Source organism: Macaca mulatta, chromosome 1 (assembly GCF_049350105.2).
Source record: "Macaca mulatta isolate MMU2019108-1 chromosome 1, T2T-MMU8v2.0, whole genome shotgun sequence".
Taxonomy (NCBI): domain Eukaryota; kingdom Metazoa; phylum Chordata; class Mammalia; order Primates; family Cercopithecidae; genus Macaca; species Macaca mulatta.
Window position 1 is genome coordinate 139472435 of NC_133406.1, and position 22653 is coordinate 139495087.

The 22653-nt window shown below is 38.8% G+C and overlaps 1 long non-coding RNA gene across 1 annotated transcript; it reads right to left on the reverse strand.

The window, feature by feature from the left end:
* Positions 1 to 2174: 2174 nt before the first annotated feature.
* Positions 2175 to 14375, reverse strand: LOC144337798 (uncharacterized). Its single transcript, XR_013411319.1, has 3 exons — positions 14236 to 14375; positions 12964 to 13090; positions 2175 to 7833 (listed from the first exon to the last, which is right to left on the reverse strand). It is a non-coding gene; the product is annotated as an uncharacterized LOC144337798 (long non-coding RNA).
* Positions 14376 to 22653: the final 8278 nt, after the last annotated feature.

A 22653-nucleotide genomic window follows, 5' to 3' on the forward strand; every position in this document is an offset into this window, starting at 1 on the left:
AAAAAATGTCCATTTATTTTTCTAATATATTATTCTATGAATGAATATATTTCCCTAGTGAATCTTTGAAACTTTGTGGGACAAGCACTATGATCTCCCTGAATTGGTGATGTTGGCAATTTATGGTTTTTATGTGTAAGGCATTTTGTTAGGTGCTTAACATACATTGACTTATTCAGTTACTACAGCAAGTCCATGAAGAGGAAGGTGAGACTCAGAGAGTTTAAGTAATTTTCTAAAGATACACACTACTGACAGATCTAGGATTCATACTCAGGTCTAATTTCAAAGTCTACAATTGCTCATCATTGAGGTGGGTGCTATGAAATGATTGCTCATTAGGAATTCAGTATCTGTCATAGTCCATTTTCTGTTACTGTAATAGAATAACTGAGACTGGGTAATCTATGAAGAATAGAAGTTTATTTAGCTCACAGTTCCAGAGGCTAGGATGTTCAAGAGCATGGCATCAGCATCTGGTGAGGGCCTTCCTTGCTGGTCATAACATGGTTGAGGGCATCACATGGCAAGTGGGCAAGGGCATGCATGTCAGCTTAGGTCTCTCCCTCTTTTTATAAAGCTAGCAGTCTCATCATAGCGGCCCCACCCTGACAACCTTATTTAATCCTAATTACCTCTGAAAGGCCCCACCTCCAATAAATATAGAAAATTGGGAACTAACTTCCCAACACATGAAATTTGGGAGACATATTCAAAACACAGGAGCATCTATTGGGAAGATGGCTAAATAATGTAGATGTTTCCTAATATGAAAGTGAGAAAACTTCTGGCATAACTGAGTAAACATAGCCAGTAAGTTCCTTTTGTAAAAAACTATTCCTCTGAGAGTTACCATTTTCCATCTGTTCCAACCATATCATCTGTTTTGTTGTCGTTGTTGTTTGTTTGAGACGGAGTTTTGCTCTTGTTGCCTAGGCTGGAGTGTAATGGCGTAATCTCAGCTCACTGCAACCCCTGCCTTCCCAGTTCAAGTGATTCTCCTGCCTCAGCCTCCCGAGTAGCTGGAAGTACAGGCACGCATCACCACACCCAGCTAATTTTTGTATTTTTAGTAGAGACGGGGTTTCACCATGTTGGCCAGGATGGTCTCGAACTCCTGACTTCGAGGTGATCCACCTGCCTTTTCCTCACAAAATGCTGAAATTACAGGTATGAGCCACTGAGCCAGGCCCCATCCATAGCATCTTGTCAGGGGTGTGGGTAGCCATGACTTTATTTAACAAGCAATTATTACACATCAACTAAGGAAAGGGCCAGTTACCTTCATCTCTCCTCCTGTGCACTGGATCTCAGTTGTTCTTGCATCCATTCTTGATTCTGTCTTAATCCAGCATCTTTAGAACTTTTCCTCTCATTTACTTAGCTTGTACTTGACACTGAGAGTGTAGTAATCTGAGAGTAGTTTTTGGTAGTAAGGAAGTGTATCACATCATCTTTGCCTGCAGGTGATTATTTTTCCAATTTAAGTAGGCCCATAAAATGTAAGCAAGCAACTGGGGCTCAGTCGTTATTAATTTAGAATATAGACTCAAGAGATGCTGAAACTATAAAGGCAGAAGAATGCATTCCTGACATAGGTAAAATTTTTTCCTTTTTTTTGTTCTCATTATTTCTGAGTTTTCAGTAGTATGTTTCTCAAATATATCTCTTCCTACAAGTATACTGTTCTGCAACTACCTGTACCAACTATCTTTGAGGTTTAGTGGTTTCTCTATTCTTATCACCGTTTGCTTAATTTCAGCCCTCACGGTTTCTACGAGTATCTCCCCACTTTCCATCACATCCATCAGCATCTCCTCACTTGCTTCATTTTTTGCATTGTTGTCTGAATTTACATCTTCAAACATAAATCTAATCATGTTTCTTTCATCCTTATAAATGTTTGTCGGCTCCCTGTTACCCAAATGGGGAAAATAATCAAGTATTATAGCGTGGCATACAAGACACCTTGCGATTCAGTCTTAGCTTTCTTCTTGATCCTCCTTTCCCAACACTCCATTCCACAACCCTTTTGTTCCCCCACTTCCCCTTTGGCCAGTTAATCATGAATGCCTCTCTCTTCAAAGAGTATTTCATGAGTTTTCAGGTCTATGTGATTTGAAACATGGCCAGAATGCCTTCCCTTTGACTTTTTTTTTAAAGAACCACTTTATTGAGGAATGATTGACTTACAAAAATCTGTATGTATTTAGTGCATATAACTTGATGAGTTTAAAGATAAATGTACACTATAAAACTATCACCACAATCAGTGCCATAAAGATATCCATCATCTACAATTCCCTTGACTACTCCATCTAGAAAACTCTTACTTGTTCTTCAAACCTAATTCAAATGTCAGCTCTTCCACAAATCCTTTCCCAGCTGCCCAAGACAAAGTTCATCAGTCTTTTTATGGAATAAGCAAAGCACTTGTTCCCATTTATAGCATGAACTTAATTGTGTTATCATTTATCTGTTCTTATGTCTCTTTTCTACTAAATTGGGAGCAGGACCTATAATGTCTTATGCATCTTTGTAGTTCCTGTGACTTGTATAGTTCTCAGCACATAGAAAATTCTCAAAAATGTTTGCTGGATAAAAGGAGAGAGGTTCCCCCCCCCCACCTTTAGTGTGTAACTATACAAATTGCCAGTCTAAAATGATAGCTCAGTCATAAGAGACAGACTCAGTGGTCCCATCACAATAACTTGTGCTTCTGATAACTGAACGTTCACCAAGAGTTCCATCGAAACAAAGCAGGCAGTTCTCCAGCAGGATTTTGAGACAAATACTTAGGTAAGCAGGCTTGCTATTTTGGGCATCCTGTCATCTCCCACTTGTCTCCAGAACAATTGTAGAATGAGCTCTGTGCTGGCGCTGATGACTTAGGAATTTAAGCTCTGAGCTACCACTGCTGTTTGTCTTCCTGTCACCCACAGCCCTCTGAGAAGGCCCTCCGCATTGTGTAAGGCATCCTGATTCACAGCAAATCAAGAAAGATGGCACAGTCCTCATGTAGGATTTTGATAGATAAATTTTATAGCTCCAGGTTAACAGAATACTTTCCTTCCCTGGTGCATGAATATTCATCGACATCAACACTCACACACACAATCTCCGCTTAGAACCAGAAATATACGGCCAGACCAAGATAACCACACGTATCGACAGTCATTTACTTTGGACATATTCCTAGAAAATTTTGCTTCCATTTATCCTCCTTTTCCCATCCATAAAGGTATAATTTAAAATCTATCTGGTCCAGGAGGCTTTCTGTGCTGTTCAACCACAGTTGGAGTGTGAGATAGACTCAGAGTCGCTGTTTCCAAGAGTTCAAAATTTACCATTGTCAATATTTTCCCCAGTTATTGCCAATTATGATCATAAGCCACTGCCAAAATTCATTTATCAGTCATCTGTGAGTTTTCTCCCTTGTAGACAAGTCTGTTTATAAGCTCATATTCCAGTGACAAAGAACATATGGGTTGACTCATTCTGCTGTAGCCAGTTCAGAATCAACAGTTTGCCTAATTAAACCTTAAAATTAGATAGCTTATTATATTCTCTGCACACATAGCCAGAATATTTGGGAACAAGGCATTCTGACAATCCTCACAGCTATTATGGTTTATTTTAAGTTTATGGTTCTTGATTCCTGCACTCACAGTTTTATGTAGCAAGCATGATTTGGAGGTCATTTAATCAGTTCAGCAAATGAAAACATGCCCTCATACTGTGCTGACTCATTGGCATGTTAATGTGACAACACATATATGCACATAATAACAGCTTGAGCTCCCTGTTAAGCAAAATTGGAAGATTAGATTGTGCTTTTTTGTCTTTTTTTTTTCTTTTCAGACAGAATCTCTCTCTGTCACCCAGGCTGGAGTGCAGTGGCACGATTTCTGCTCACTGCAACCTCTGCCTCCCTGGTTCAAGCAATTCTCCTGCCTCAGCCTCTCCAGTTGCTGGGATTACAGGTATATGCCACTACGCCTGGCTAATTTTTCTATTTTTTTTAGTAGAGAGGGGGTTTCATCATGTTGGCCAGGCTGGTCTCAAACCCCTGACTTCAAGTGATCTGCCTGCCTCGGCCTCACAGAGTGCTGGGATTTCAAGCATGAGCCACCGTGCCCAGCCAGATGGTGCCCAGCTAGATATATAAGAGTTCTCTTTTATATAGTGAAAAAGATGAAAGACATGGTTAGTTTCTTTCATTGTCTAATAAAAATTTGTATCAGACCCTACTATGTAATATGGATTACCAAAGCTACCATTGTTGAAAAGAAATTTTATACTAAAAGTAAAATAGTAGAGGACTGGGGAGTCAGAATGCCTACATTACAGGTCCAGAGAATCTAGATTGTGAGATTTTGGAATCCTTTGCTTTCTAAAATTCCATAGCTTCCCAATCAGAGGACTGAACCCCAAATGGTGTTTAATTTATTATTATTTTTTTCCGCTGAACTATTTGAGAGCTAGAGAAATTGTACTTATACACAAGAAACTGGAAGAACAGAATATTTCCCCTTAAGCTGCACCTGGGGGTGCTGAATGTACAGGGCTCACTCATGCATATTCTCTCTCTTCAACTCACAGAAAAGAGTATGAATATGCCCTGTCTAGAAATATTACTTGGCCTAAAGTGCTTGAAACTGGTAAACTTCAGTTTCTGTAAGGTCTTTAATAGGTAGATGGATTTGAAATGAACACCATTTCTTTTTCAGATTTTTCCCGGGGCACTACCTAGAAACCAGAGGGTAAACAAAATGAGGAGCAGGTGGATACGGCTCACACCTTTACTTTGCTGAAAGAGGCTGTTTGTTTTATAGGCAGGGGTCTTAACGGATTCTGCTGCACGTAGGAAAAGTGTTTCATCTTTAATACATGGAACTAGGTTACATGATTTCTAGGAATACGTGTGTTTTGGAGGTGTTTGTGCCTGCATGTGTGTTTGGTTCATTGACTTAGACTGGACAACCAGGAAGGATTGTTTCTTTCTGAATTTCCCATTGTGGGGAGATTTCAAAAGGAATTACACTTGGAGAACCAGAGCCCCTCTGGACCATCTTGTTAAAGCTCCACCAACGGGTTAAGTCAAACTAAATAAATCAATCTCTGGAAATTGCATTCTGGGGGATTTTATATCCCACAAATTGTCTTATGGTGAAAGGAGATGAAACCTGAAGCAAGAAAATTTTTGTCTCTGAATCTCCGTACAGTTGAGGTGACAGGCAATTCAGCCTTAGTCTTTTCTATTTCCCTTCTCTCCAAATCCCATAATCTCAAGACTATAATCTCAGGTTTGTCGGATGCTATCATGTCTATAGAGTGTGTGAGAAGAGGTGCCTGGTCACTGGTCCACTACAGTGATTGCTGAGGACACTATTCACTATCCTTTACAGCATGGTCCCTTCTAGTCTCTCCTGATTCCATGCCTCATTTCTAGAAAATAAAATATTGTGTTAAGTGAAATACGCACCCTTTTTCCTTCGTGGAGGCTTGCCACCTCCCCTGTAGCACTGCTAGCAATCAGGATTTAGGCCATCTTGCCTCTAGGACACATAAAGTTCTCAAACTATCTCCTTCTCTTCTTTCCCTCTCTCCTGCTTCTCTCTATTTTCTCTTCTGTCGTTCCCTTTCTCTCCAGTCCAAGGGAATCTTCCGGTGTGGTTGAACTCATTTGATAGCTTCACTCGAACTTGACACGTACAAAACAAGGATCCTGAGTTTGGTTCCCCAACTGCTACTTCTTCAATGTTCCCCATCGCAGAAGTGGCACTTCGTCACGTTCACAAGCCAGAAATGTGGGAGTCATCCTTGATTTCTTTCTTTTTCTCATCCTGTTTGTGCCAAGTCTCTATGTGTTCACCTTCAAATTCAGTTCTTACTTTTCCTCTGCTTTGTTTTGTATCACATTGAGGCTGATTGATGCAGGGTGTACTTTCCAGAGCCTCCTGGCAGCCAGCTTCCAGCTCAAAGGCATTGGTGCAGATTGCAGGGCAGGAAAAAGAGAGAATCCAGGGCATTTTCCCCTTCCTTCTTTGCTCCAAAAACCTTCTCAAGTGAGCCTCACTGTAGTGGCTCCCTCTCCAGCCTCCCAGTGGACCAGGCCTCCATGTTCCAGTTGCTGCCAGTTGGCCTTGGCTTCCAGGCTCTGATAATGTCACTTCCTCACTTCATTCCTCCATCATTAAGAACAGTAGGGGCTTTCTGCTTTGCTAATCTCTAGGATATCTCTCCATCCTCTATGGCTCTTGACTCTTCTATGAATTCCTTCTTAAATTTCCTCCTTTGCATTTTACCGGTCAGTGACATCAAATGTTTATGCTTAAACATATCACTGGCTAGGGGAAAGGAATTGACACAATTGGCTTACATCTGTTCCCACTCATCCTCCGGGACTAGGGAATTCCTCATGAAGCTGTTAGTTGCTGCTATGGTCTGAATGTTTGTATCCCCTAAAAATTCATATGTTAAAATCCTAACCCCCAGGGTGATAGTATTAGGAGATGAGCCCTTAGAGAGGTGAGTAAATCCTAAGGGCTGAGCCCTTATGAATGGGATTAGTTGACTTTATAAAGAGAACCCAGAGAGACCCTTGATTCTTCTACCACGTGAGAATACAGGGAGAAGGCACCATCTATGTACCAGAAAGTGGGCCCTCACCAAACAATCTGCTGGTTCCTTGATCTTGGACTTCCCGACCTTCAAACCTGTGAGGAATAAATTTCTGTTGTTTATAACCTACCCAGCTTATGGTATTTTACTATAGCAACCTGAAAAGCCAAGACAGTTTCCCAGTGTTCATTTCCCCATTTCACTTATTTATCCCGAACAGATAGTTTCACTATTTCTCAATCCAAAAAGGAAAAAGATAAAGATACCCACTCAGTTTATGTCTCTACATATTTGGATGTGTTAGTAAGTATTCCGAGAACTTTTTCTACTCACTGAAAGGTTTCTGGGGGTGGTAGTGAGGTTAGAAACTGCTGTGCTTTTGTATTTTGCTCAAGAATTTTATCTTTCTTTCTCTTGGTTGTCATTTTTTGAAATGTATTTCAGTAGGGTACACTCTGATTGTTGTAAGTGGAAAATATGCTATATTTAAAATGCTTTTTCTCATTTTGTATTGGGAAAGATACATTCTATGAGGAAGTTTATATTGACCATCTTAGTGCAGACATCAAATGATATTTACACAAAATTTAATAATAGACAACAGTAAACTATATTGTGTAGGGATGCATTGTTAAGCGGTAAAACTATTAAAAAATCAGGTAATTGAATACTCTCAATGTTAGGATGGTAGTTACTCTTGTGGGAAGAGGCCTTTGTGCTCTGGAAGGAACACAAACTAGGAGTGCTTCTGGGAGTTGACAGTGTTCTATTTCTCGATTAGATGGGAAACGCACTATCTTTGCTTTATGATTATTTGCTAAACTCTTCATATGTGTTTTATATATTTTTCCCATATGTGTTATATTTCACAATTGAAAAAAGATTTAAAAATTAATAGTAGCTGCACACTGTAGGACATTATTCCTTAAAAGAAATCAGATTGGCTGAGGGCAGTGGTGGCTCACACCTATAATCCCAGCACTTTGGGAGGCCGAGGTGGGTGGATCACAAGGTCAACAGATCAACAACATTGTGAAACCCCATCTCTACTAAAAATACAAAAATTAGTTGGACGTGGTGGCACATGCCTGTAATCCCAGCTACTCGGGAAGCTGAGGCAGGAGAATCGCTTGAACCCAGGAGGTGGAGGTTGCAGTGAGCTGAGATCGTGCCACTGCACTCCAGCATGGTGACCGAGTGAGACTCCATCTAAAAAAAAAAAAAAAAAAAAAAAAAAGGTCAGATTATGCTGCTCACATACTTAGCAGTTTCTAATAATCTTCCAGTCTAGTTAGAATCAGATCCAACCTGCTCACTGTGGACCCCAAAACTCTACAAGATCTGGAGCCCACCCAACTCCCCAACTTCTCTCCTATATCTCACCCCTTGTTCTCTAAGCCCCTCTCACACTCGCCTTAAATTCCTCAAAGACATCAAACTCAGGCCCACTTCAAGGTTCTTATATAATACTGTCTCCTCTGCTTAGTATATATTTTTTCTAAGCTCTTCACAAAGCTTGTGCTACCTCAAATGTTATATTCACCTCCCAGTTTAACATCACTCAGATGCCTTCCCTTAATATATGATTTATGTTAATATTCCTCTCTCTACCATAGTGGTAAGTGTATGACATCCTATGTAGAATATTCTACATCCTATTGTACACAGGATGTCATATATTATCTTGCAACTATATTTTTCATGGGTTCACTCGTTTATTGACACCCTCTATTAGAATATAAACTCCACAAGAGCAGGAAAAGTTTCCGTCTTGTGTATTGTTTTTATCTCCAGCACCAAAAAGTGTACTGGGCACATAGTAGGTGATTGTTGAATATTTGCTGAATACATGATGTTTCTGCAAAACAGTCTCTGCCTGCGAATGTAAGCTATCTTTTCTTAAGGTGTCTCCCTCTGAGGCACCTAGTATGTCTCCTCAGTGGGTTTAAATCAGGGTTCAAGCAGTTCCCACAGGGCCAAGGCAAATAACATAAGTGAGTGAAGGAAAGGATGGTGGTGGAAACGAAGAGATCTGGAGAACGTGAAATCCCCCTAAGGCTGCAGCCTCTACTCAGCTCTGGCTTCTTGTGCCCAGGTGAAAACAGCAGCCCAGTGTGGCTATGTCTTCTAATTTTCAAGAGAAGTCAGAAATCCAGGTATCTATGTGAAATGTGCCAAATTATTAAACGTTGGTTCAAGTTTTTAAAATAATCAACAAGAACCTAGTAAAACATATCTGTGGACCTAATTTATCTCTGAGGTGTCTGGTTTGAGATCTGGTTTAAGAAGTTGGAAAGAAATGGTCAGTCATAAACTTCCGCTGGGGCAAAGAAGTCTGGAGTCTTATCAGACTGAATAGAGGGAAGGGAAAGAAGAAAATAAGGGTAAAATAAAACTTAGATTGGCATCTCAATATTATACTACCAAGGGGTTTTTCAGAGTGATATTCTTTGGGACTTTTTGGTTACATCAAGGTCATAAGATGGGTTTTAAAACAAAGAGCAAGGAGATAGAATTTTATTTGGCTTTTATGAATAAAATAAGACCAAAATTGTATTGAAGAAGAGAGTGTTGATGATAATAATAGAGGGACTCCTTCTTTATAACGCCTGTCATTGATACTTTAGGGTAAAAGGAGCTCATGTGACAAGGAGCAGAAATCTATTACAGACAACCTATGGAAGCACTTAAAGTAGGCAAAGAAAAGAGGATAGGAATTGGGTTGACTTTGATTTAGAGATATATGCACACATAAACTGGAGTAGCTTGCAAGGGAAAACTGGTCAAATAATGGTATCATTCAAGAAAAACCTTTACTCTTTTTGACCAGTTACTATTTTGATTAATTAGTAAAGTCTTGTTCTGTACGTTTAGGTACAAACTGTATCTATTCTATGAATATCAAATATGATTCTACTTTGTATATTATCAAGCAGAATAAGACTAATTATCTACTAGGACTATCAGTTCCCATGGGAAAGAGAAATAGACCTATTTATCAAAAACCTGAAGCTTTAATAGAAGTTCTAAATAAACATCAAATCTTCCTGATAATGAATGCAAGAAATTACAGCCCTACTTATAGTAGCGGGTCCTGAGATTGCTTTCTAGTTAACAGATGACTAGAAATACTTTCATTTGATGGCAAAAAGTGCCCGACACAGCCAAACCTACAGTCCAAACATAACCAGGAAGATTTGATCTTAGTGATGCCTCAACAATATAAACACTGACAATAAAATTTGAACATTAGAGGAGGAAATTTACATTAAAACTCAATGGGTAAGAACCAGAATAAAAACAGGAAAGAAGGGAGTATCAGAAAGGGAGGAACACTGCTAGTTATGGTGTAGAAAGAGGTTGTGGGAAGGGAAGGGAAAAGGAATAGCAACATAAAAAACAGTAACAGCAAAAATGAGAACAAAAAGAAACAAAAATAGAAAGGAAGCCATAAGAAAGGAAAATAAAAGGCAAGAGGAACAAGGTAGGAAGAGTTATAAGGTAGCAGGAAAATGTTTGACCTCAGATCTGGGAAGTCTCATAAATTTTGCAAAGAGGCATATAGTTGGAGAAACAGGAGGACCCTCTGCAGAATGTGTAGTTAGAACAAAGTTTTTCTTCTAAAAAGTTGTTTTTCTCATCATCTAAGCTAACTTCTGAGTTCCGCTGCCTCTTTTACCTTGATTTCTATTCCCAATAACAAACCTTTTGAGTTGGCAGGCAACTAAGAAGCAATTGATAGTAGATTTGGGTACCCAGACTTTCAATTTTCTAAGTTCAGCTTCTGCAACTTAGAGGACTTTTCTTAAGGGAGAGTCCAATTTGTGTGACAAAGAACTTTCTGAAATTGCCCTTAAAATATCTTCCATTGGGGAGCACTGGCCCCTCACTGCACTTTGGACCATAGGGTCACTGGAGTACAACAAAAACCCATTAATTATAGTCTCAAACATCCACTCCTTAAAATCTTTCTTATTTTATCCTGCATTGCTAATATGACATTTAAATGCATCTTTTGACAGATTCTAGATGGTACTTTACTGCGTGTTTTACTCTCCACAGGGCACCGAGCAGGCCACATAACCATAAATATGAACTAAAATTTTGATCAGTGCGTATGGAAAACTTAAATGTAATACAAGAAATCACACAAAAAAACCATATAGAAGACTATTGTAATTATAAAGCAAGTTTCAAAAGAAGAAATATATGATTTACTTTACAATATACTTCTATGAATCTTATTTTCATTTTTATTTTTTATTTTTTGGAAACAGAATCTTGCTCTGTCACCCAGGCTGGAATACAGTGGCACGATCTTGGATCAACCTCTGCCTCCTGGGTTCAAGAGATTCTCATGCTTGATTCTGGGTTCAACCTCTGCCTCCTGGGTTCAAGCGATTCTCCCGAGTCACTGGGATTACAGGCATGTACTACCATGCCCGGCTAATTTTTGTATTTGTAGTAGACATGGGGTTTCACCATGTTGGTGAGGTTGGTCTCAAACTCCTGAACTGAAGTGATCTGTCTGCCTTGGTCTCCCAAAGTGCTGGGATTACAGGAATAATATACTTATAAATTGCCAAATTAATAAATGTTTATTGAAAAAACAAATCTGAGTGATTCAGAGGATCTACCATACCAGAACTGTCAACAGTTCTATGCAGGTATAAACATGCATATCTCAAGTCACTCTACTAGCCCCACACCCTGTCCCGTCTCTAAAGGCTGACCTCTCACCAGCATATGTAGAGGAAGAAGAGATTTTCCTTAATGAAGGTTTTTTTAGAGAAACATCTAGTCAGCAGAGTATCTTAATGTCTTGTGCTCCTCCTTGGAACACATTCATGTGACTGCTGGTCACACTCTGGGGCCCTTAGATAACCTTCAACAGGATCCTCGTTAACCTCCATACAGGAGCCACACAGGCACTCATGTGGAGTAGGCTACATGTCCCTCTTCCCCTGTCTCCTTGTCCTCCACAGCACTACCACAAAGGTTGTAGATGGTATTGAAGTGGTGATACTATAATGCTAAATACAACTTTTCCTAAGGTTTAGGGAAAACAGCAACCAGGTAGTCAAAACCTTCAGAGGAACTCTGTTCACCTGCAAGACTCAGTTCCTAACCTGCTCCCCTTAACTTCATATTTTACCTCCCTTAAAAATACTTTCTTCTATCCTCCACCACGGAATTCTCATTTTTTAAAATAAGGAAAATGCCATAGTCATACAATTTAGTTATTCATCTTAGGGTAATGCTTTCTGGGAAGCCATAGAAGGACAATCAGGGACAGTTGTTAACACGCAAAGTCCCACACAACAAGCCAGGTGGAGAGGGAGTAGCTGGGCACTCCAAATTTAGCCCTTTCAAGATTTTCCTTACCAATGTAAATTAAGGATGTCTGTTTATTTGTATGAATTCTCATTAACAAAGGGTCATATCATGATTTAGGTTTAGATAAGTTGATTACAGACTAATAGGGAAAGTTTCACATTAAGTATTTAGCCAAACATACACACACATACACACACACACACACACACACACACACACACAGAGGCATACACATGCATTCCAAGTAAAATATGATTCATAGAGACTGTACAGTGTGAACCATCCAGAAGAAATAGAAGGATAGTCTTAACTGTCTCAAAATTTGCAAAGTGTATTTTTCACTTTGGAGTTAGTAATTTACATTATTTTACAGTACAAAGTTCATTGCTTTCCTTCATTCTCAAATCCCTTTAATTCTCAAACTCTTTCAAAATTGGGCTCCTTCAGCTGGGAAATAAAAATAAAACTCTAAGCCCCAAACTGAATGGACTCCTTCTTGGCTAAGGGGCCATAGAGAAACCTTAAAAACAGAGTTCCCAGCAGGTCAGACAAGTCTCCCCTGTTATACCCTCTCCCTCTTTAACCACTATTAGACTTTCTTTCCTCAGCATTAAACGGAAACCAACCCTTTCAAAAGACTTTCGTTACTGCTGATTCCAACCAACTGCCTGATGCTGCAGCCATATTCTCCTCCCTTTTTGTAGTTTTAACACAACTGACCAGCATTCCTTCCTGATAAGAGACCGCCAACCACAGAACAGTTCTGGCCAATCCATGGAGCTGTGCATAGGAAACCTATGTCTTTCGTTTCACCTTTGACATAGCCTAATTTTAACACATTTAAATGTTAAGTCTGCACTTCAAAGTGAACATAAGATATATACAACATGCATGTTTGCTTACTATCATGCAGGATCCCCTTCATGAATATTCATAGCTTCTCCCATTACCTGTTGAGTATGTATGCTTGGACAACCCATTCAGCATAAATTTTTGTCTCACCCTTTCTCCTTGGAAGGGCCTGCTTTCATTTTCTACTAGAGGCTACACTGCAGGCTCTAATCCTTTGTTAGAAATAAAGCTATCCATTCCAAATTTGTAGATCTCATGATTTTTAAGCCGGCAATACCTATGGGGAAAAGAAAGGGACCCAGTGAAGAGCAAAATCTCACTTAAAGGCGGTGCCTTTCTATGCAATTAAAAATTAATTTGGTGTATAATAATTCAGTTAAATTCTTAGTTAAGAATTTTCTATTTGAGGAAGGTAAAAAGACTAACTTTATTCTTCCATTTACAGCTACACTCATTGATAAGTAATGTTCTGTTTTGCTAAGTGATTAACAGAGTACACATTCTACAAATTGTTGGGATATGTATTTGAGGAAAAAAATGAAACAGGGTTAATATTCTTGACAAAAAGAACTCTTACAAAATTATAAGAAAGAGGGTTTCTAATAGCTAAATGGGCAAAAGACCAATATTATTTTAAACAGAAAACTAAGTAAAATAGAAATATCTGTATGTTATAAATACATATCAAAATAAAGTAACATGACATCCCTGCTATCCAGTATATTTGCAAAACTTTTTTTGTGATAGTACTGATGACAATGTGTTGAGTACACATCCAATCTTGTTAGAAGTATAATTTAGTAGGATCGATTTGAAATGTAGTTCAGCAGTATGTAACAAGATGCTCTTTTTCAGTATTTTAATTTATTAATATCTTCTAAGTAAATAATCAAAACTATTCATAAAATCTGTTCCTAAAAATACTTTTTTCAATATTATTTAGACTATCTAAAATTGAGAGCCAAACTGTCAAATTTTAGGGGACAATGCAGCTATATTATGGCATATATATGCCGTGAAGAATTATGTGGTCCTAAAAATGTTTATGGAACTTCTTATTACCAACATAGGTCAGGAAATATGATATAATGCATAGTGAAAGTTTGAGATATTAGTGTATTTTAACATAAGGATGTATGGATTCATACATAAGGATGTATGGATTGATAAATAAACAATAACAGTGGTTCATTCTAGTTTTTTGGGAGTCGAAGACTCAATACTATGTTTGCCCTTTGTTGCTTTATCCAAATTTTTCTATAATGGCCACTGTATTAGTCAGGGTTCTTTAGAGGGACAGAACTAATGGAATATATACATATATATATATATAAAAAATGATATATATAGTCCATTAGTTATGGATATATATGGGAGTTTATTAAGCATTATTAAGTAAAGTATTATTAAGTATTAACTCACATGATCACAAGGTCCCACAGTAGGCCGTCTGCAGTTTGAGAAGCAAGGAGAGCCAGTCCAGGTTCCAAAACTGAAGAACATGGAGTCCGATGTTCAAGGACAGGAAGCATCCAGCATGGGACAAAGATGTAGTCTGGGATGCTAGGCCCCTCTCTCCTTTTCACGTTTTTCTGCCTGCTTATATTCTAGCCGAGCTGGCAGCTGAGTGGATTGTACCAACCAAGATTAAGGGTGAGTCTGCCTTTCCCAGCCCCCTGATTCAAATGTTAATCTCTTTGGCAACACCTTCAGGGACACATTCAGGATCAATACTTTGTATCTTTCAATCCAATCAAGTTGACACTCAGTGTTAGCCATCACAATTACTTTTATCATCAGAAAAATAAACATTTATATTTCAAAACTGTCAACAGAGTTAATATGTTGGATATAGACAAAATATCAATGACAGAGAGAAAAAGGTGAAATTAGAATCTGATCTAAGAGCTTTCTAACTCTAAAGTCAGTGTGTTTTCAACACATAGAAACTATTATTTGAAATCTTATTCTCTCTTGGAATAAACCACGTAAGTTTCACCTATATGCCCACTGAGACATCTCGGAGTGAGAGTTTCTAAGTTCAATTACCTGCATGGAGAAAAAGACTATCCTCCATACTTTTGTTATAGTTTACTCAGAAAAATATATTACCATCAAAGTTACAATGAATTAGGAACTTATATTTAGAAAAGTATCTGATACAATAGTGTGCTTGTCTTTCTAATGTTAATTGTAATCTAGTGCTTCCCTTTCTAATGTTAATTAACGCTGATATGTATATTCTCAAGTATATCAATAAAAAGCAATTCACATCCTCAGATCATTTTTAAATGATAAGCTAAATCCAAAACTATGTAAATGAAGTTAAATATGTCCCCTAAGAAGGGGCCTTATAATAATTCAGATTTAGATAAGTTGATTACAGATTCTTTTTTTTTTTTTTTTTTTTTGAGACGGAGTCTGGCTCTGTTGCCCAGGCTGGAGTGCAGTGGCCGGATCTCAGCTCACTGCAAGCCCCGCCTCCCGGGTTCACGCCATTCTCCTGCCTCAGCCTCCCGAGTAGCTGGGATTACAGGCGCCCGCCACCTCGCCCGGCTAATTTTTTTTTTTGTATTTTAGTAGAGACGGGGTTTCACCGTGTTAGCCAGGATGGTCTCGATCTCCTGAACTCGTGATTCGCCCGTCTCGGCCTCCCAAAGTGCTGGGATTACAGGCTTGAGCCACCGCACCCGGCCGATTACAGATTCTTAAGTAACGCTTCCATGTTGAGTAGACAGGATAAGTCCTATTTAATTAAACCTGGAAGTCTTGTGGCAAACATATTAATGCTTCATGGGCAGATTGCAGAATGAATTCAGCATTTATGAAAACAAGAAGTACAATGTGAACCGAAAAAGTAGAAAATTCCCTATATCCTTTCATCTGAAGGGCAAAGAGCCAAACAAGAAGTTCATGGAAGTTGTACTTGACATTAGCGTTCCTTACAGGAAACAAAAAAACAATTCATATATTTATTTCTTAGGCTAAATAGGTTTGCTCTTCAAGATGTTTTCTAATACCATTTAGCAGTTGAGAATGTAAAATACAACAAAACTTTGCTAAATAAAATTTATAGGAGGTCATTGTTTTGGACTCAGTTCCTCCACTAGACCCAACAGACCAAACCAAAATGCAGTCACTCAGGCTAAGTGATACATAATCAAAGTGAGGCAGGAAAATCCCTAAACTGACCAGTTTTTCCTAAAATAGGAGATTTCCAGTAGCTGGTCAAAAACGTCTCAGTCAACCTGAGCCAGCATGATAAGGAAGTCCCCTCTGCTTTAACCCTTATTAGGAAAGAAACCTAACTAATTCAATGATAATCAATTCACTTTTTTTGTATTATGCTCTTTCCTTGTTCCTGTTCAAGCTACCTTATAAAAACTGACTGCTCTGTTATGCCCAACAGAGCATCTGTCTATTTTTATAGATGGAATGCTGGCCAATTCATGAAATCACTAATAAAAGCCAATTAGATCTTTAAACTCAATTTCTTGAAATTTTGTCTTTTGACAACTCTATTTTGCAAAAGTAGAGATTTTCTCATTTTAATGAATTAGTAGGTAATTAGACCAAACAATGAGAAAACTATATCTAAATATCATCTCACAATGACTAAATCTTTATGTAGCTTTTATCCGAGGGCCTGGAGATGCAGCAATAACATAAGACGGCACTCCTGTTCTCAAGGCACTGATGTTCTAGTGGGGGAGCACATAATAAGTAAATAAGGGATACATAGTGTAAATTCAGGAAGTAATATGTGCTATGAAGAAAAACAAAGCAGGATGAAGGATAAGGGTAACAATATATGGTGTGTGAGAACCTGCTTAGGATGGAGTGCCTCAGAAAGGCCTCACACAGGAGGTTCAATTTAAGCATAGTTTCGAAGGCAGTGGGGAAACAAACCATGACATGATCCAAAGGAAGGATATTCCAGGGAGAGAGAAGAGTAAGTGCAAAGATCCAAGGTGGAAAGAAGCTTGGCTCATTTGAAACAGAGCAAGAATGGCTGAAGTACAGTAATCAGGAAAAGAGTGAAAGAGAGGTGGGAGAGTCAGGTAGGAGCTAGATCATTTGGGACCTTAAATGTACAATTTGGATTTTACTCAAAATGCATTGGGAAATAATTGGAAGGCTTTGAAAGGGAGAATGATGTGACTCGATTGATATGGTGTGGCTATATCCCAACCCAAATCTCATCTTGAATTCCCACATGTTGTGGGAGGGACTCAGTGGGAGATAATTGAATCATGAGGGCAGGTCTTCCCTGTGCTGTTCTCGTGATAGTGAATGGGTCGCATGAGATCTGATGGTTTTAAAAATGAGAGTTTCCCTGCACAAGCTCTCTTCTCTTGCCTGCCACCATGTGAGATGTGCTTTTCACTCTCTGCCATGACTGTGAGGCCTCCCCAGCTACGTGGAACTGTAAGTCCATTAACCCTCTTTCTTTTGTAAATTTCCCAGTCTCAGGTACGTCTTTATCATCAGCATGAAAATGGACTAGTACAGTAAATTGGTACCAGGAGAGTGGGGTGCTGCTGTAGATACCCAAAAATGTAGAAGTGACTGGAACTGGGAAAGAGGCAGGGGTTAGAACAGTTTGGAGGGATCAGCAGAAGACAGGAAAATGTGAAAAAGTTTGGAACTTCCTAGAGACTTGTTGAATGGCTTTGCCCAAAATTCTGATAGTGATATGGACAATAAAGTCCAGGCTGAAGTGGTCTCAGATGGAGATGAGGAACTTGTTGGGAACTGGAACAAGGGTGACTCTTGTTATGTTTTAGCAAAGACACTGGCAACATTTTGCCCCTGCCCTAGAGATTTGTGGAACTTTGAACTTGAGAGAGATGATTTAAGATATCTGGTAGAAGAAATTTCTAAGCAGCAAAGCATTAAAGAGGTGACTTGGGTACTGTTAAAGGCATTCCATTTTAAAAGGGAAACAGCATAAAAGTTCAGAAAATTTGCAGCCTGACAATGCAATAGAAAGGAAAATCTCATTTTCTGAGGAGAAATTCAAGCCAGCTCAGACATTTGCATAAGTAACCAGGAGCCTTACCAAGGCAATGGTGAAAATGTCTCCAGGGCATGTCAGAGTTCTTCATGGAAGCCCCTCCCATCACAGGCTGGGAGTCCTAGGAGGAAAATATGGTTTCATAGGCCAGGCCCAGTGTCCTCACTCTGTGTTTAGCCTAGGGACTTTGTGCTCTGCATCCCAGCTGCTCCAGCCATGGCTGAAAAGAGCCAACATAGAGCTCAAGCTGTGGCTTCAGAGGGTGCAAGCCCCAAGTCTTGGCAACTTCCATATGGTGTTAAGCCTGCAGATGCACAGACATCAAAAATTGAGGTTTGGGAACCTCCATCTAGATTTCAGAGGCTATAGGGAAACGCCTGGATGCCCAGGCAGGAGTTTGCTGCAGGGACAGGGCCCTCAATGGAGAACTTCTGCTAGGGCAGTGCAGAAGAGAAATGTAGGATTGGAGCCCCCATACAGAGTCCCTACTGGAACACCACACAGTGGAGGTGTGAGAGGAAAGCCACCATCCTCCAGACCCCAGAATGGTAGATCTACCAACAGCTTAGACCATGTGCCTGGAAAAGCTACACACACTCAATGCCAGCCTGTGAAAGCAGCCAAGACGGGGGCTATACCCTGGAAAGCCACTGGGGCAGAGCTGCCCAAGGCCATGGGAGCCCATCTCTTGCATCAGCGTGACCTGGATGTAAGACATGGAGTCAAAGGAGATAATTTTGGAGCTTTAAGATTTGACTGCTCCACTGGATTTCAGACTTGCATGGGGCCTGTAGCCCCATTGTTTTGGCCAATTTCTCCCATTTGCAACATCTATATTTACCCAATGCTTGTACCTTCATGGTATCTAGGAAGTAACTAACATGCTTTTGATTTTATGGCCTCATAGGTAGAAGGGATTTGCCTTGTCTCAGATGGGACTTTGGAGTGTGGACTTTTGAGTTAATGATGAAATGAGTTAAGATGTTGGGGGACTGTTGGGAAGGCATGATTAGTTTTGAAATGTGAGGACATGAGATTTGAGAGGGGCCAGGGATGGAATGATATGATTTGGCTGTGTCCCCACTCAAATCTTATCTTGAATTCCCACGTGTTGTGGGAAGGACCTGGTGGGAGGTAATTGAATAATGGGGGCAGGTTTTCCTGTGCTGTTCTCCTGATAGTGAATAAGTCTCATGAGATCTGATGGTTTTAAAAATGGGAGTCTTCCTGCACAAGCTCTCTTCTCTTGTCTGCCACCATGTGAGATGTGATTTTCACTTTCCACCACGATTCTGAGGCCTCCCCAGTCACGTGGAACTGTAAGTCTATTAAACCTCTTTCTTTAGTAAATTTCCCAGTCTCAGGTATGTCTTTACCGGCAGTGTGAAAATGGATGATTACACTGATTTACACTTATTTATGGATGCTATGAAGAGAAAAGTTTTTATGGGAACAAGAATGGAAACAGAGACTTTAAAAAGTGATTATTTCAATAGTTCAGACGTGAAATAATGGGGGCTTGGACAAGAGTGATAGAGATGGAGGTGGTGATGAAGACTTGGGATATAAATTGAGAATAGAGCCAACAGGATGTGCTAATGAAATGAATTTATCATATGAGATATGAAGAAGAGTCAATAATGATTTCCAGCATTCGTAGTGCCATTTACCTAGATGTGGATTACTAAGAGAGGAGCAGGTTTGGGGGCAAAGGGAAAAGAGGTGGTCAGAAAATTTGGGGGTCATCAGAATATAGATGGGATGGGAATCCATGGAATGTGAATCCATGGAACTAATTGAGATTGCTTAGGACATAAATGTATCTACAGAAGCTGGCTGAGAACTGAGTGCTGGACCACTTCAATAATTAGAAGTTAGATAGATGATACAGAGCCGTCAGGAGAGGGTCTCCAGTGAAGCAAGAGGAAAGCAGGTAGAGAGTAGTATTTGGAAATCTAAGTGAAAAGAGTATTTCCAGGAGAAAGGGGTGGTGAAGGGTCAAGTGAAAGGAGAATTGACCATTTTATTTGGCAACCTTGAGGTCACTGTTGTCCCCAAGGACAGCAATAAGCAGAAGGTAAGGGAAAAAGCATGACTAGAGTAGGTTAAAAGATGATGGGAGTTGAGGAAGTGAAGATAGCAAAAGTAGACAAAATAGACAATTATTTCTGTGGCAGCTCACTGTGAAGGAAAGCAGAGAAATGAAGTTGTAATTGTTTGGGGAAGTGCCACTAGGGTGACTTTATATATATACTTTAATATTGAAAGACCCTAGAGCATGTGTGCATGCGGTGGTAGGAATGATACCAATAGACAGTAAAGATTCGCCATATGTAGAAATAAACAATACTAAAGTTAAAGTTTTTAAAAATTACAAACCTGTAAATATATTTAATATTTATTCAGACAAAAGTTATTTGTTCCATGTTTTATGGGGCAGAAGTCTGGAAATTTGAGCACTTGAATTCTTGATGAAAAGGGTTAATGATACATTGGTTAAATGATTTACAAAAACTGTCTCAACTACTTCTTGAAGAAGTAATGTTATCATTTTCATCATAATAAGACAACTAAGCTGGAACATGTTAAGAAATTTTTCCAAAGTTAGTAAGAGGGAAAAAAAAATCAAGATTTCAATCTAGGCTTGTTTCACTCTAAAACCTCAATTTTTAACTAACAAAGGAGGTAGATGCTAAAAAAAAAGATCTTGGTTTAACATATTCATCAGTGACCTCCACCTCTTTGAGAAGAAGGTCCTTCATTAACATCAAAAACAGTAATAAAAGCACAAACTCTTCTGATGGAGTTCGGGTTAAAGTAATGTCCGAGTAGCATATATAAGATCAACCTTTGTGCAGACAACACTTCTACGCTCTGGACAAAATGTGAAGAAAAACAAAACTGAATGAAGATACTGCAGAGCAAGCAAAAGCAGGCAAAAGTTTATTTGAGCCTTAAAAGAAGGAACCATGCTGGGTGATATGCACATTTCTATAGCTTTCTTCTTTGGGTCATCCCCCAGTCCTTAAAATGTACAATAGCCAGAATGCAAGCAGAGAGCTGTAGTCTTATTAGCCTGAGGAGTCAGAGCAGGAGTTTGAGACTGCCAGAGAAGATAGATTTGAGCTGAGAAGCTCCAAAGAAGGGACTCATAGAGGGGATAGCCTCAAAATTTGCTTATAAAATCAACTCAAGCAATTGGCTAAATTCTGACTGCACATGCATAGGCAATATTCCAATAATAGCTTGAAGGCTGAAACGGCTGAATAAGAGGTTTTAATTGTTGTCCCTCCAAACAGCATTTGAAGTTTAAGTCCCACAAATTAGAAGACTGTGGTAATAATTTTGAGCTCTCAACTGAAACTCCAGAAAAGCCATGCCTTAGGAATAAGACTACATGCCGGGATAAAGGAACTCATTCTAAGATCAAAGGCAAAACCAAAATAAATTTCCCCTGCAAAATCAATCTTCCATCAGTTAAAGTAATTAACTATCCACCAAAACAAAACCAAGCACTCTGCAGAGGAGCATAAAAGAATTTTGGCTCTTTACATTGTATTATTCACAACGTCCAATAAACAATCGAAATAAATAGGGATACCAAAAAAAATCAGAAAAAAAGAAGTATCAATCAATAGAAATGACCAGATGTTGGATTAGTAGAAAAGTTGTTTAAAATAACAAAAATAAATCTATTACTCTATAAGAAAAGGTGGATATAGTGGATGAAGAAGTGGAGAATTTTAGAAGAGATTTAGACTGCAAAACGAGCACAATAGAAATCCTAAGAATAAAAAATACAAAGTCTAAAATAATAAATTTTGGATGGTATTAACAACATGTTGGATACAACAGAAGAAAGAATCAATGAATTTGAAGACAAGATAAAATAAATTATATAAGTGGAAGCACACAGAGGAGAAAAATATTAAAAACGAACAAACACAAAACAATTTTTGGAAGTAACAAGCAGTGAAATACTATGTGTAACTGGAGACCCAGAAGACTGAAGAGAAGGTATACTGCCGACAAAACACAGAAAGAATATTAGCTAAGAATTTTCCAGATTTGCTCAAACAGAGGAACCCACACATCCAAGAATCTCTGCAAACCCCAAGCAGAATAAAAACAAAGAAAACCTCACCTAAACATGTCATAGTCAAACTGCTGAAAACTAGAGATTAAAAAACAAAAACAAGCTTAAAAGTAGCAAAAAGAAAAAAACGCACATTTAATGAAAAAGATCCACAATAAGAAAATTGTTTGAGACATTAGAGGCTACAAGACAATGGAATTATATTTTTGAAATACTAAGGAAAAAAGAAACTGTCAACTTAGAATTCTATATTCAGGAAATTATGAATATTGAAAATGAAACAAACAACAGATTCAACACAGTCCCTATTAAAATTCCAATAGTGTTTTTTTTTTTTTCAGAAATGAAAGAGTTCATTTTCAAATTCCTATGGAATTTCAAGGGTTTTTGAATAGGCAAAACAATCTTGAAAACGAAGTACAGTCATATGACTCACTTTTTAATTTTAAAACTTAGTACAAATCTACGGCAATCAAACACAGAGTGGTACTGGCGTAAAGGTAGATTTAGGTGAATGGAATATAACTGAGAGTCCAGAAATACCCAAATATATCTATGGCCAGTTGATTTTTTTTAAATTTAATTGACACATAAAGATTGTGTATATTTGTATTAGGGTTCTCCAGACCGACAGAACTAACAGGATATATGTATACATGCAAGGGAGTTTATTAAGGAGAATTGGCTCACATGATCACAAGGTGAAGTCCCACAGTAGGCTGTCGGC